Source organism: Mobula hypostoma, chromosome 18 (assembly GCF_963921235.1).
Source record: "Mobula hypostoma chromosome 18, sMobHyp1.1, whole genome shotgun sequence".
In the NCBI taxonomy this organism is placed as follows: Eukaryota; Metazoa; Chordata; class Chondrichthyes; order Myliobatiformes; family Myliobatidae; genus Mobula; species Mobula hypostoma.
In genome coordinates this window covers 37,877,061-37,893,475 of record NC_086114.1, presented here as the reverse complement: position 1 = coordinate 37,893,475, position 16,415 = coordinate 37,877,061, and the positions used below count along the sequence as shown (strand labels likewise).

General features: G+C 44.3%; 1 pseudogene; it reads right to left on the bottom strand.

Annotated features, from left to right (window-relative positions):
* Positions 1-12,361, bottom strand: part of LOC134358482 (carbohydrate sulfotransferase 3-like) — a 52,839-nt pseudogene extending 40,478 nt beyond the window's left edge.
* Between the last annotated feature and the right edge of the window lie 4,054 nt (positions 12,362-16,415).

The window sequence follows — 16,415 nt, the reverse complement described above, 5'->3', positions numbered from 1 at the left end:
AGCTCAGAACACAGAATACTGAAATCCCTCACTACTAATGTAACACTGTATCGAGTACCTCTCTGCTAAATCTCACAGAACATAATACCAACATTGAGAGGATTGTTATCTAGCACTTCTACTACTTGCAAGGTAAAAGTTCACCTCTACTCCATCTAGGGAGGGTAGGAGACTTCCAACACACCATTTAAAAAGCGTAAACAACAGGAATTCTGCAAATGCTGGAAATTCAAGCAACACACATCAAAGTTGCTGGTGAACGCAGCAGGCCAAGCAGCATCTGTAGGAAGAAGTGCAGTCCACCGTTTCAGGCCGAGACCCTTCGTCAGGACTAACTGAAGGACGAAGGGTCTCGGCCTGAAACGTTGACTGCACCTCTTCCTACAGATGCTGTTTGGCCTGCTGCGTTCACCAGCAACTTTGATGTGTGTTGCTGTTATTTAAAAAGCGTTATTTTTATACCCAAGAACAAGACTCAGCTACTATTTGCAGCGAATTCAGTCCTTCTGATACATTTGTTATACTCTGCCACCTGCAGTTGACTCGTCTCTGCTACTTCCTTATTCTTGCCAATTATTCAGTACATTGAACATATATTCAATTGTGTGCCTGCAGTCATGTATTCCTTTAGCCAAGTACATATATTGTAACATATTAGCTTAGCATTCTGGGATTTGTGCAATTCCATTTTGTCACACTAAATGGTTACAAAAAATACAAAATTCAAAACATACTTCCACATTCCCTTCTTTTTGTCACATCATGACAACATATATTCAATATTATCAGGATTTTCAAAGTGGATTACATCTTTAAGGCTATAATGATTTGGTTCTCATGGCTCTCTTTTATCAACAAGTACCCAAAACTGTAACATTCCCTCATTTTCAGGCCCACCACTGCGCACAAGAATCAATATAGGATTATTGCCATTATTATTATACCAATGGTTATTCCATAACGTAAAACAGTAGGCCACCATCCTCCCAGCATTCCAAATGGCCACCAGCTTCCAGAGGGATTTTCATCGTGGAAATGCTCTCCCACTTTTCTAATTCTATCTGCAGCCTCTCTGATATAATCCATCAGATGAATTATATTTTCAGATTTGTCTGCTATGTAGGTGAAACATTCCTGCCCAATTAAACCACAAGTACCCCCTTTTCCAGCTGAAATAAAGTGTAAGGCCATTCTGTTTTGCCGGGGTGCAGATTATACTGCCACTAACTCTGCTGACATTTCAGAAATTGCCTGTCATGCCTCATCAAGGGAGTCAGCTGTGTCCTTTGCCAATTTTTCAAGGGTGAAAATATGAAAGCAAGCTAGCAAACAGTATCAAAGTGGATAGTAAAAGCTTTTTCAAGTATGTAAAAAAAATAAGAGATGAGAGTGGATATAGGATCACTAGAAAATGAGGCCGGAGCAGTAACAATGGGGGACAAGGAGATGGCAGATGAACTAAATAAGTATTTTGCATCAGTCTTCACTGTGCAGTGTGCCAGATGTTGAAAGGTGTGAGGGAAGAGAGGTGAGTGCGGTTACTATTACAAGGGCCAAAGGAGCTCAAAAAGCAGAAAGACCTAAGGGTACATGAGTCACCCAGACCAGATGAACTGCCCCCTAGGGTTCTGAAAGAGGCAGCGATAGAGATTTTGGAGGCATTAGTAATGATTCTTCCAGAGGACTGGAAGATTGAAAATGTCTCTCCAAACCCAGTTTTCTTTTAAGCTGTAAGGAGAAAGCTGCCCAGCCATTGTTTCTGATTTGATATGCTCACAGTTGCTGGTAGAATACTGCTGACCTGAGAATCACCTTTTGCAAGGGTTGCCATGCCAAAAAATCTGTGGAAGCTCTGGATTAATGAATATCAGAAGGAACTTCAGTTTACTTTCTGCTTTTCATCTTTTTCTTCATCAGCATCTTGTTCTAGAATGAGAAACCTATAATGATGCTCCATTCAAACCATTGTCATTATTGTGCTGTTGATGTTACGGCTGTCCCTTCCTGTCTAGCCTCTTTCTCTTCCTTTGAGGACTTAAGATTGTTTCACCCTTCTAGCCCTGCAGTATATCGCCCAAAGTACAGTAAACATTTTCTGAATGAGATATTATAATTTTCTCAGCTTCTATAGAAAGAAGTTTCTTGGCTTTAGTTTCAACACCCGCATCTCAATTCACAATGTTCTACCCTCTGTTAATCTTGTCATTAATACAAGTTAACAACATATATTCAGAGAACGTAGAATATTACAGCACAGTACAGGTCCTTCAGCCCACAACGTTGTGCTGACATTTTTTTTACCGACTCGAAGGTCAATCTAACCCTACCCTACTCTATAGTCTTCCATATTACTAAACTCCTATGTGCCTATCTAAGAGTTTCCCAGATGTCCCTAACGTATGTGTCTCCACCACTATCAGTGGCAGTCAGTGCCATACACTGTTGTAGAAGGAGGAATAATGAGGGCTAAGAGCTAGTAGATGTGGATTGTAAAACGCAAACACAAGGAAATCTGAAGTTGCTGGAAATTCAGACAACATACATCAAAGTTGCTGGTGAACGCAGCAGGCCAGGCAGCATGTCTAGGAAGAGGTACAGTCGACGTTTCGGGCCAAGACCCTTCGTCAGGACTAACTGAAAGAAGAGCTAGTAAGAGATTTGAAACTGGGAGGGGGAGGGGTAGATCCAAAATGATCGGAGAAGATGTGGATTGAGCTCCTGTGGTGACAAAGCCTAGAAGCAGAGATGTGGAATGCAACAGCTGTGACACACAAGTTTCAGGAACTTCACTAATTGTATTGTAGCATGGACCCATTATTGGATTTGCTGTTTGACCCATGGAAAATCATTTTATTCTCTAATCAGAACCTAGTCTGGAACTTAATTAAGCCTTCCTGCAGCCACCATTCTGTTTCAAAATGTATTATTACTGGACAGCTTGTCATTGTCTCCGACAATGACAGGAAACCTGTGCAGAAGAACTTTTTTAAAGTGGAATAGCCATTCCACTGGGACAGTTCCACTCTTTCGATCTCAGAAGTCCAGGTCCAATAGTACAAACAAGCATCACAAACTTCTTAAGTCGCAGTGAATGACCATGAAGTGCGCATGCGCGAGTCGTGCATGCAGCCTTGTACAGCCATTCCGATCTATTCTTACTTTCTTCTTCTTACTTTTTAAAATTTACATTATTCTTTGTATTTTTTTTCTCACAGTAACACGTTGACGCTGCACCCTCTCTAACATGCTGGGAGAGAGTTTTATTTGGGTCTTTTTTAGCGCTGGAAATGGTTACATCCCAACACGCGGGACAGAAGCAAGGTCGCATGGTGTATTCTAGAAACCAGCTAATGCCGGCTGGTTTAGCGAGCAGAGCGGCGGACACCCCTGCTGAAATCCGGAGGAAAACACATAGAGGATGCAGAGGGGGATCACAAAGTCGAGGAAAGAGGACTGGGTCGAGACAACAGAGACTTATGGAGAAGAGGAGTTCGGTGGGTAATACCGTTCTGGCTGACCAGAAGTGCACTGAGAGCGGTAAGCATAAAGGAGTTGGGTGCTTACTGATCTGGTTAACAACAGATGGTGCAATCCGGGGCATATTATGATCGAGGAACGCATTTGCAGACTGGATATTGAACTTTTTAATGTTGGACTTCGGCCACATTCCACCGTGATACAACACTTGGCGGCACGGGAGGTCGTTCCTGCCTGTGGCCATCGAACATGCAGCTCCTCCCGTGGAGGGTCAGACACCTTGAGCCAATAGACTGGTCCTGGACTTATTTTCCATCTGGCATAGTTTGCATTTTGTTGTTTGATTGTTGGTGGTTTTTGTATCGCTATATTTACGCTTTATTCTTGGTTGGTGCGGCTGTGGCGAAACCAAATTTCCCTCGGGATTAATAAAGTATACCTATCTATCTATCTATATCTTCTGTGCCTTATCATGCTCTTTGTTCTCCAAGGGGCGTTGCAGTAGCACTTTCCTGGCCATTGGATTTCACAGTAGAGCTCATCCAGCCAGTCTGCCAGAGCTGACTTTGCGTGCGAGGATGGGCATATCCCTAACTCACTGGAGTACCAGGCTGTCAGCTACCCTCACCTGGTTTAGTCCACCTGTACCAGGGTGTGGCTGCTGCCGCTACTTGAAGCCACAAGTGAGAGCTGGGTGTCTGATGGGGACCATTCCAGGTAGCAGCCTTGGAATGGACATAACAAGCCTCTCCACCAGAGGCACTACCCCTCCCTGTATACCCCATATAGCCTGATCTTATCTACAATTTTACTAAGGCAATTAAGGATGTATTAGGTAAAGGACAGATAAATTATATCAAGATTAATTTAATTAACAAGAGCTAAAGAAGGGAGTGTCATGGCAACCAACCAAGCTACTGGCCAAAGGTCCAGGCTTACTGAACAACAGTTAAGTCTGGGGAAGCTGGGGTTTCTCTCCTGTACAAAGTCTCAAGCAGTCGCCCATCACCCCATCGTGCCCACAAACTGGAGGCAGGTTGTTTTTGGCTCCATGCACGGCCTTTCGCATCTGAACCAGAAGGCCTCACAGAACCTGGTTGCGCTGAAGTTTGTGTGGCACGGCCTTAGAAAAGACGTATGTGATTGGACTGCAGCCTGCATGGATTCATATCAGACCTCTGGGCTGGGATGGCCCAGAACCTCGTCGTTAGGCTATATCACACCATGACATATCATCCGCAGTCCAACAGCCTATACGAGTGGCTTTGCTGCTCTGAGCATTGGCTTGATCATCTGTATGGGTCCTGCTGGGGCTCAGAACAGCTCCAAAAGAGGACCTGCAGTTGTCCACGGCTTAATTGGTATACGGGCAGCCATTATGAGTGCCAGGTGATTTTATTCCTGATGCCACGACTGCCTGGTCAGCCTCTCAACGCTTTCCACCCTCCTCAGTAAATTCAATCCCTTTGCACCTATTCCTACCTCCCATCATGGCGTACAACACTCTTGGGTTCCTATTGACCTACATTCAGCCTTGTTTACTTTTGTCCGCCATGATGCACACCAACATCCCCTTAAGCCCTTATGATGGCCTGTTCTGAATTTTGGAACGAAGCAAAAAGACTTTTATCATAGACAAGAGGGGCAAACCTGAATGCGTTTCGATCGATCACCTTAAACCAGCCCACCAAGAAGTTTCCACTACCGTGCCCCTGCCATCACGACGTGACCAAGAACATATCAACACACCCCCAGACGAGCCAGAGACACCTGCTGTTCCCCCACCCATGGAACATAGGACTTGAGCCAAGTGGCTCATCTGGGCTCTGAACAGGCTCACAATGCCGGTTTTAGTGAATTCTGGGGAGCGTTTAATTGTGTAATGTAATTGGTGGAAACATACATAATTCATAACCACTAACATTGGTTTGGGGTTCACTTTAAGAGGCTGGTCTGACATAAGGTCAATGCATAAAGGACTCTTACTGCGCTTTGTGTTCAGTTTTTTGATAGTTAATAAGCAAGTTGCTATGTTTATTCTTAAACACAAAACGCCTCAGCCATTTTATTTGTGAAAACCTACAATGTCAACCAGCTGTAAGAATGGGTGCTTAAAGGTGCCCGATTGTGCTACATTTGAGATCTCACTCTGATTAATCATGTCCATGAAGACTGTGAGAATAAGAGTCATTGTGTCTGGCCTCTACATTCCCTGACACAGAGACAATCTTACCCTCTTATGAGAAGCATACCGTTGGAAAATACCATGAGGGAACTTGGATATCTCCAGGTTAACAAATTTCATGTCACATGCCAGTGATAATAAACCTGATTCTGATTCTGAAGTAACCGGCCAGCCTACGTAATTGAATTACACAAGTTCAAGAGGAGATGAACTTGATGCAATGTCACCAAAGCGAGGTGAAGGGGCGACGTATCTGTTTTCTATCTGCATTGTATTTTTGTGTTGCCTACTTATTATGATAGTTAGTCACATGGGTGAGGATGCAGTAAAAGCAGAGAGCTTGGCTCTTCGTGATTTGGCTTTGAGGTTCAGTTTGAGTTTTGTCTTTAGTCAGTTAGAGTTAGAGACCAAGCATGGGGGTTTAATCCCATATGATGCGCCTTCCATTTGAATCCAATAATAAGGTTCAAAGTTGAGGAAATATATTTGATCTTTTATTAAGCAACTAGAAATGCAAGCAATCTTGAAGCGATAAAACTAATGAAAATAAACTAGTGATATAGCAGAACAATCTTAATGTAATAAACACATTTAAACTTTCTGCAGTGTAAATAAGCATAATTAATTGAACTTAAGCATAAGCGGTCAACAAAGATTTCATACCCAACAATCTCTAACCCTAACTGACTAAAGACAAACTTTAACTGAACCTCAAAAACAAAGCATAAATGCATATTCAAACTCTTCGTTTTTACCACACCCCTACCCATGTGACTACCATAATGAACATAATAAATGCCCAACATAATTACACAATGCAGATAGAAAACAGAAACATGGCTCCTACATCCCAGCTCCTTAATCATTGTACTATAATAATTTAGCAGTATATAGTTGTAATAAAACAGGAGACATGCAATCTTAACATTCACGCAAATATTCTCTTTCTTCTTACAGGCAAGTCATGCAACACTTATCTAGGCCAGAGGTTACCAGCACTTAGCCCAGTACAGAGTGATCTTCTACCACCATTCTCTAACAAGACAGAATCATGAATCTCCTAGAGCTGAAGCTCCTCAAACCTCTGCCTCCTGTAGAAGACAGATCTTGGTGATAGGATGATTCAAACAGTTAGACTTTGTATTCATACGTACCTGTCACACAAATCCTCTGTCTGGAAAAAAAACTTAAATAGAATTTGATAAATATTTTCACTTGCTTCGACAACATGACCTTCAATGTCACATGTTTGTTTCAGCCATTGTTCAGCCTCTGCTCAACTGCTTAATAAAAGTCTCAATACTTTCAAAGCTTTTGATTTGTTTACCTTGCTCTGAGATAGGAATTAAAGACAACATGTTGTGTTGCTTAACAACAACTTCATGAATACTTTTTGCATCTTCAAAGTGAGACAGCACTTGCGAGACATTTTCTTTCTCTTGCATAAAACATCGAATTAATGGTATCACATCCTTAATTATTCTGACAAATTTATTATGTTCCTTTTAAGAACTTTCAATTCTACTCACTAGAGATTTCTCAATAGGTTTAATTTTTCTTTTACTCCCAACTTCAAGGTCACTACCTTCAGTTTTCCAAGTGCTTGACCCAGACCAAACATACAGCATTCAATTCAAATATTGACAATCAAAGTATTTCAGCATTTCAATAGAACCTACCAATGAATTCTTAAGCAAACACCACACTATAGAGTTTATGGTCAATGATGACCATCCCAAACTGTATTCCTACACTAATCCCACAGCATGAAATCGACAAAATGTCGTTACTTGCTACAAACTGCTTTTGACGTATCAATGTTGCATTTTAATTTCCCCCACAAGTCTGTTGTAATCCTTTGTCTAAGACAGATGTTTACTTGGCATAACTGTCGATTCTTTTTTGTCAACAAAATGTAGCAGCTCCTTGAACAAACCAACACTGCTCTTATGGACCAAGCATGGGGGATTAGTCCTGTATAACATGTCTTCCATTCAAAGAAATATCAGATCCTTTATTACTGGATTCAAGCGGAGGGCACATCATACAGGATTATCTCACCCATGCTTGGTCTCCAACAGTGGTGTGGTTTGTTCAAGTGGTTACTACGGGTGGAATTTTTGGGCATGTTCATTGGAATTTGTGCAAAGACATCTGACTGAATGTGATTTTGCTACATACTGTACCACAACTGTTTCCTGTCCATATTGCCTGTTAATAATGAAAACATCTTGAAGTATTCCTTGGTGAACAACATCTACCACATCTCCACATCAGCAAGAGCACATTACAAGAGACAGTTGCAATGCAATCCAACTGGCTACAATAAGGTAGTCAGTGATGTCTCAACCGAATTAACAATTGTGGATCAGAGGTTGCTAAAACCAGCTGTAGAAGAGATACTGGAGCTTATCATTTCTGATAGTGACACAGAGAATTGAACAAATACACATCCACAGAACCACCGCCCCTTCCACTCCTTCCTGCTGATTGGGAAAAGATTATTCAGGAGTATAAGCAAGCTATTAAATGGGATCCACTGTTGAAAATCGATATAGATCATTAGAGCAGGGCCAAAGTGGTTCTAGAGAACCTTTCCTTTTGGGACAGTGTTTGGAATTGGGGTTTTCATGTACAAATCCATCCCTGGATTTAACTTCTCTTTATTTTAACACAGTTCTTTATTTCAGTGACCTTAATTATTTTTCTGTGCAGGTAAAGTGTTGGCATTAAGGGATGGCCATATAGTTGGCCTAACAAGGGTATTATTAGTTCAATAGTTCAGTAGTTCTATTTAATATCAGAGAACGTATACAATCAACAACCTGAAATTCTTGTTCTTTGCAGACATCCACAAAACAGAAGAGTGCCCCAAAGAGTAAGTGACAGTTAAACTGTTGGAACCCCAAAGCCTCCATGCTCCCCCTCCCACATACAAACAGCAGCAAAGCAATGACCCTCTCCATCACTCACTTCCTTCATCAAAAATAAGCATCAGCACCCTCCACCTACCAGGTAAGCAAGAGCAAAGCCTCTAAGAAAGACCATCATCTGCAGTACAATAAAAATTAATTGTTCATCCAGACAATTTGACGTACCACAGGATCTCTCTCCCTCCCTAATAAAGGGACAGAGAGGTGTCACCCTTTCACAGTGAAAGGGGAGACATAGACAAAACAACTCACTGATTTATTAAGAGATCTAATCTTCAGTCCCATTGTTCTTTCTGGGCCTAGAGGGGTACTGTTGTAGAAGAAAGAATAGTTGGGGCTAATAATAATAGTTGGGGCTAAAGAATAGTTGTAGCATGGATGAAATCACTGGAGAGACAGAGTCACTGCTAGATACAAAGCAGCTTCTTTATTCGACACAACAAGGTACATCAGGCATCTACGCACCGAGATGCTTTCCGCAGAAAGGTCTGCTAGCTCAATGTGGGCTCGATATTTATATGCTAAACACAAAGGCAATCGCTACTTAAAAAGTTATAGACAATACTTCTTATTGAAGCTACATACAAAATATCACACCACCCTTTCCTTCCGACGCCAACATGTCTGGGTTGGTATCCACAGCCTTTAGGAATGTAAGTTAAGTCTACGATACATTTATTTGGCATTTCCCATGCTAACATAGACGACAATTAATATTTATAATATATAGATAATACTGTCTTCGAAACTACAGCAGCAGGCGCCAGAAGCATCTGATATTCACACCATTTAAGGAAGTGCATTGTGGTGGACTTAATCCACAGTCCTTTGTCAAACAGTTAAAATAGAAGTCTGGTGACCAAAGCCATTTAAGTGTAAGCAAATCATCTACCCAAAAAAACTCACTCTAACAGTCCCTCCTCTTGGCCTTCCTGGACAAAAATTAAATTTGTATCAGGAAAGGCCAACCTAGGAGGATTTGCTCAAATAGGGCTGCAAATATGCCCTGTCTTGACATTCCCCCCCCCCACCAATTTTATGTACTTCGATATCTATCCTAGCATTACCTAATCGCTACCTACCAAATGTTAAGCAGAGAGGCTGTTCCAGTTCGTTAGGGATGCAGCTCCTTTCGTGCACCTGCAGGCTGACTGCATCTTAATCACATTCCTTTGTCTTCAGCCCTTTATCCTCTGGTCGCTGAAACTCTCCTTCCAGGAGCACCCACGGGCTCTCTCATCGATGTACAGGAAGGTGTTGGGGTGGCCTCTATGTAAATGTCTGCAAGGACCTGTCCCCGGTGGCACCCCTTCCAAACTGTCCGGTCAATCACTGGTCCAACTGCTGAAAGGGCCCAGCTCCTCAGACTGGGGGTGACTGCTTCCAGATGCCGAGTGCAGTCTGAAACGCCATCGAAGTGGTGGAACTTGCCGTCTCTACTTTAACTCAAAAATCCCTCCCCGTCTATTTCCCAATAAATTTCTAAGCTATGCTATAAAATTAATCATCTACCTTTGGCAACCAGCCTTCTTTACAGAGTACCATCATCATCACACTTTAGCAGGCTATTCATGGTTTTCCAACACGTTCTCAGTGTCTTCTGCCACGTTCTCGGCATTTTCTGCCTTTGAGTTTTCTCCGGGTATGTTTTCATCAGCTGTGGTCAGGTCTGGCATGGCCGGCTGGTGTTCCTCTCTTAGGTTCTCTGTAATTATATGGTTACCGGTACACTTGGTTCCCCACTCTGTCTGTGGGAGCAACAAGAGGGTGAGTCATTTGCTTTAACCTGAGTCCAGAGTCTCCACTGGCTGCCTCGCCAAGTCTGTACACAGATACACGTATCATTGGTTAAGTGTACCGTCTGTGGTCCTATCCACCTGGGGGCAAACCCTGGCCTTTCCGGCAGCACCCTCGCCATAACTTGGTCTCCATGCTGTGGAAGAACTATTCCCCTTCCCTCTGGCTCTTTCTGATCAGCGATTCGTTGCTGTTGTTTCGCTGGATCCTTTAATACTTTAAGTTGGTTACAAAGGTCTTTCACATATTGGGTCATTCTATCCCTATGAGCCCCAGGCTCCCCGCAACCCGTAATTACCCCATAAGGGAGTCGCATTGCTCGCCCCATCAATAATTCGTAGGGGCTGAGACCCAAAGTACAGTTCAGGGTTGCACGCAACCTCATCAAGATTCCTGGTAATACATCCACCCATGTCTTTCCTGTCTCAGCTATAGCTTTGGCTAACATATTCTTGATTGTTTGGTTCATCCTTTCTACCATCCCTGAACTCTGGGGGTGGTAGGGTACATGGAACCATTGTCAAATCCCTAGTAGTTGGCACATTTCCTTCATCACTTTCCCCATGAAATCTGCTCCCTGATCTGAATCCTCCTGAACTGGGGTTCCCCACCTTCGGAGGATTTCCTGAACTAGGATCCATGCAGCGGTGCGGGTGGTGCAGTCCTTTGTTGGGAAAGCCTCTACCCACCGGGTGAAGTGATCCATAATTACTAGACGGTAACTTTTCCCCCTGATTTTTGGCAGGGGCCCTGTGAAGTCTATCTGGATGTTTTCCCAGGGTCCCCTCGGCCGAGGCTGATTTGCCAGCTGTAGCTTTCTGTCCTTACTAGAGTTATGCTGGGCACGAATGATACAATGGTGGCAGAATTTCTCAACATCCCTGCCCATCCCTGGCCACCACCAGTCCTGCTGGAGGGTTGTGATCATGCTCTGCCTTCCCTGATGCATCACCCCATGATATAACTTTTGTAGTGTCTGTCTAATACAGAGTGGGGCCACCGCGACTCTTTCCTCCCCATGTGTCCAGCACCCATCTGGTCCCTCCTTTGCTCCTTTTCTCCTCCATTTTTCCTTCTCTTCTGCCTCTACCTCTTCATATAATTTTACTAAACTGGCTTCTGTCGTTTCCTCCTGCACACTTGCAATTTCAATTGCCTCTTGTTCCTCTGCTGCCTTCTTTGCAGCAACATCTGCCCACTCATTTCCCTTCTGTTCCATGCTCTCACCCTTCTGGTGTGCTTTTACCTTAATCACTGCCACCTCTTCTAGCAGGCTCACTGCTTCCAGTAGCTGTTGTATTAGGTGCCCATGCTGAATATTAGCACCTGTTGAAGTTATGAATCCTCGTCGTACCCAAGCCATTAGGTAATCATGCACCACCCCAAATGCATACCGGCTGTCGGTATATATATTTACCCGTCTACCCTTACTGCAGCGTAGAGCTTCTACCACAGCTGCCAGTTCTGCTACCTGAGCTGAGCAGCCCCCTGGCAGTGCTCCTGAAGCTAACTCTTCACCTGTTTCCTTTACCACGGCCCACCCAGTTCGTGGTTTCCCATCTATGTACCTCTGAGACCCATCTATAAAGATTTCATTTACTGTTCCTTCCAGAGGTGTTTCCTTCACACCGATATCTTCTTCCTTGACAATTTCTATTTGGCACTCGTGTGCTTCTCCCTCCGTTAGGATAGCGCTCGTGGGATTCTCCCCAGTGCCTCTAACTATAGTTATTGATTTGTCCTTTGGAATGAGAACTGCCTCCCAAGCTGCTCGTCGGCTATCGGTGACTGCCCTCAGCCTCCCCGTGTTCAGGAGTTCTACAATGGTATGAGGTGTGTGTAGGATCAGTTGCCCCATCATCACAACTGGTTCGCTTACTCGCACAGCCCGCGCGGCGCAGTCTAACGCTGCAACACAGCGGGGGAGTCCTGCTGCAACGGGATCCTGTTTCATAGAGTAATAGGCCATTGGCCTTCTAGTGTCCCCATAGTCCTGCACCACTACCGCGTTGTAGTACCCTCCCTCGTTACTACAGTATAGGTGAAAGGGGCGATCTGCATCTGGTAACCCTAGTGCAGGTGCGGAAACCAGAGCTTTCCTGATTTCTGTAAAGGCCTTTTCCTCTTCTGACCCCCACTTTACTGCTTCCGGGGGGGGGGCTTCCCTCCTTTAATCAAGGCCTGTATCGAGGCCACTAGTGCTGAGAACCCCGGTATAAAATTTCGGCAGTAGTTAAACAAACCCATCACCTTCCTCACTCCCCTTACGTTGACTGGGCGGGGCATGGAGCTGATTGCTGAATGTCTGTCATCTGACATGTCCTTCCTCCCTTGGGAAATGGTGTAGCCCAGGTACTTTACAGTCTGTTTGCCTAGCTGAGCTTTGTGCGGACTGATTTTAAACCCCTCATTCTGCAGTACCTCTAAAACACTGGCCATCGCTCCCAAATGGCCCGCTTCATCTTCCGAAGCAATGAGTAGATCATCTACATATTGTAAGATGGGCGACCGGTAGGGCATTAAACTGTGCTTTTCCAAAGCCTGCGCCATGACCTTATGAAAAATAGCTGGGCTATTGTGGAATCCCTGGGGGAGTCTGGTCCACATATACTGCCGCCCACCCAGGGTGAAGGCAAATCGGTCTTGGGATTCAGGTGCTAAGGGGAGTCCCCAAACCTCATTAGCGATATCCAGGACTGAAAAAAATTTATGTCCTGGAGACAGGCCATTCAGGATTGTCACAGGGTCGCCACGATGGGATGCAATCTGGGCGTGGTCTTATTAAGGGCGGCATAGTCTATTGTTAACCAATATGACCCGTCGGGTTTCTCTACTGGCCATATAGGTGAGTTAGTTGTGGCCGTAGTCTCTCTGAGTATCCCCTGGTGTTTTAATTCCTTCACTATACCCTGGACAGCTGCCATTGAGTCTGGTTTTATAGGATACTGCTAATGGGGTTTATGCTGTCCCCATCTATTTTAACTGGGTCTATCTTTACCTGCCTACAATCTTGCTTGTGTCTAGCCCACACAGCTGGGAACTGCTGACAAAGTAACCCATAGACATCATCCTGGCTCCAGTCTCTAATGAACGGGGCAGCTGCGTCTCTGCTAGCCAGGTTGTGTATTCTGTTGGTTGTGCGTGTTCGCTGCCCCTGACTTGTCCATATTATTTTTCCTTTTCCTGAATCTATAACAGCTCCTGCTTCCCTGAGGATTCCAAGGATCGTGCCCTCATTATTTGGACATACCCAGAAATACACTGGAAGCTGCACTCTCCCGATTTCTAGTATTTGCAATTTGCTTCTTTCAGCTTTTACCATTTTTCCTCCTACTTCCGTAATATAAATAGCCTGTCCGGTTGTTGGTAAGGGTAAGTCAGTTATCGTTACCGATGCCCCTATGTCCACTAACATATTGCATTGCCGGCCCCCTAACAATGCTGTTGTGTACATCCGCGGGTCACCAGCACTGGCAGTGGGTGTCGCCGCCAGCTATTTTCCTGACTTAGAAGCCGTCTTTACTAGCTCTATGATCTGATCAGCAGTCATATTGGACAGACTGGGTGCTGATGGGGTGAGTGACTGGGTGTCTGCCATCTCCTTCGCCTGGGTTTTCCCCCTCCCTTTTGGACACTGTCTCCAGCTATGTCCCGATAGGTCACAGCTATAGCATATCAACTCCTTCACTGCCTTATACCTGGTCCGGCAGTCTTTTGCTTAGTGCCCCAGCTGCTGGCAAGCAAAACAAACTCTCCAGGACATCACAGCAGCTGCCTCCACTATACCCACTTTATGATTTCTCTTGCATTTTCTTTGGTCTATCTGACTGGCCCACGAAACTATCTCAGAGTAGTTGGACGCTACCATTATGCCTAAATCTAAAACTTCTTGGTGGGCTGAGCTCAGGCCTTCCTTCAGCATTTATAGGAAGACTTGGTCATCCCTCCCTGGGTTATCTAACCCTGAATACTCCTTGTATGCTCGGTATTTACATTCTGCATAATCCATGGCTATCTCGTCAGCTTTTTGAATCACTGCCATTATCATTCCCCAGCTACTCTCGCCTCCCCCCAGTCACTGCCTCACTTCCCCTTTAAAAGAGCGATATCTTTCTTCACTACTGGCGCTCCCGGTAGTTGCCCATGTACCATCCCACAACCCCGGGCCATCCTGTCCCACATATTCCTCGGGCACTTGGCTTTCACTAACACGTGTATATCTTTAGGGTGCATCTGGTGAACTTCAACCATTTCCTCGAGTTTACGCCAGAATTCTGAATTCTCACAGGCGACTTTAAGTGAGGGCAACTCGGACAAAATGCTCTGTTTCTCCCCGGGGGTGAACGGCTTATGGATAGTTGTAATCAAGGTCAAAGGCTGGCTCGGATCATCAGGGTTCTCAACCTGACGTTGCCTGACCTCAATAGGTGCCACTCTGGTAGATTTATCTGGGTAAAACCTCGCCTGAGATATCCCCACACTACGCAAAATATAAAAGATGGGTACCAGTTAAACAACATATAGTTAAAACCGCAGAGTATGTATTCCACAATCGGCCACTTTTGAGTATCTGAACTCATGATGCCTGCTGTATTCCCTTGCATCACACTTGCACATGCATACACTAAAATGCAGCTCCCCAAACGAGTATACACGCCCCTACTCTGGCGTCTCGAACCGGTTACCACCTTTTGCAACTGGTGGTCCAGGTCTCACCAAGTTAACATGCGAAGATTCCTCACTTACATAAACACACATGCACACGCACACAGTACTTTCATATCTACCAGTTCAGCTCTCATGTTCGTGATACCTCATGTCCCGTGCACCACCGATCGAACAGATCCAAGTGTGAGTGTTATTTTAGAAAAATACTCACCAAATTAGACTGCTAGGAACGCTGGCCACACGACGGGTCATGAAGGTATCCCATTCCTGACACCAAATGTTGTAGCGTGGATGAAATCACCGGAGAGACAGAGTCACTGCTAGATACAAAGCAGCTTCTTTATTCCACACAACAAGGTACAGCAGGCATCTACGTACCGAGACGCTTTCCGCAGGAAGGTCTGTTAGCTCAATGTGGGCTCGATATTTATATGCTAAACACAAAGGCTATCAAAGTTTAGTTTTACAGATTTTTCTCCAACTGAGAATTTTTTCCAACGGAATTAATTCTTCGATAAACCAGTTTTGTCTGGTCTCCTAATATTCACCATATTTTTAATAAATCACCCATTATTTATACTTTATACTTACTTTATACTTTATTGTCGCCAAACAATTGATACTAGAACGTACAGTCATCATAGCGATATTTGATTCTGCACTTCCTGCTCCCTGGATTACAAGTCAATAGTAAATATTAAAAATTTAAATTATAAATCATATATAGAAAAATTAGAAAAATAGAAAGTAAGGTAGTACAAAAAAACCGAGAGGCAGGTCCGGATATTTGGAGGGTATGGCCCAGATCCGGGTCAGGATCCGTTCAGCAGTCTTATCACAGTTGGAAAGAAGCTGTTCCCAAATCCAGCCGTACAAGTCTCCAAGCTCCTGAGCCTTCTCCCAGCGGGAAGAGGGATGAAAAGTGTGTTGGCTGGGTGGGTTGTGTCCTTGATTATCCTGGCAGCACTGCTCTGACAGCGTGCAATGTAAAGTGAGTCCAGTGACGGAAGATTGGTTTGTGTGATGTGCTGCGCCATGTTCACGATCTTCTGCAGCTTCTGCCGGTCTTGGACAGGACAACTTCCATACCAGGTTGTGATGCACCCTAGAAGAATGTTTTCTACCGCGCGTCTATAAAAATCAGTGAGGGTTTTAGGGGACAGGCCAAATTTCTTTAGTTTTCTCAGGAAGTAAAGGTGCTGGTGGGCCTTCTTGGCAGTGAACTCTGCTTGGTCGGACCAAGTCAGGTCATTTGTGATATTGACCCCGAGGAACTTAAAGCTTTTGACCTGTTCCACTTGCTCACCACTTATGTAAATTGGGTTGTGCGGTCCGCTACTCCTTCTGAAGTCAAC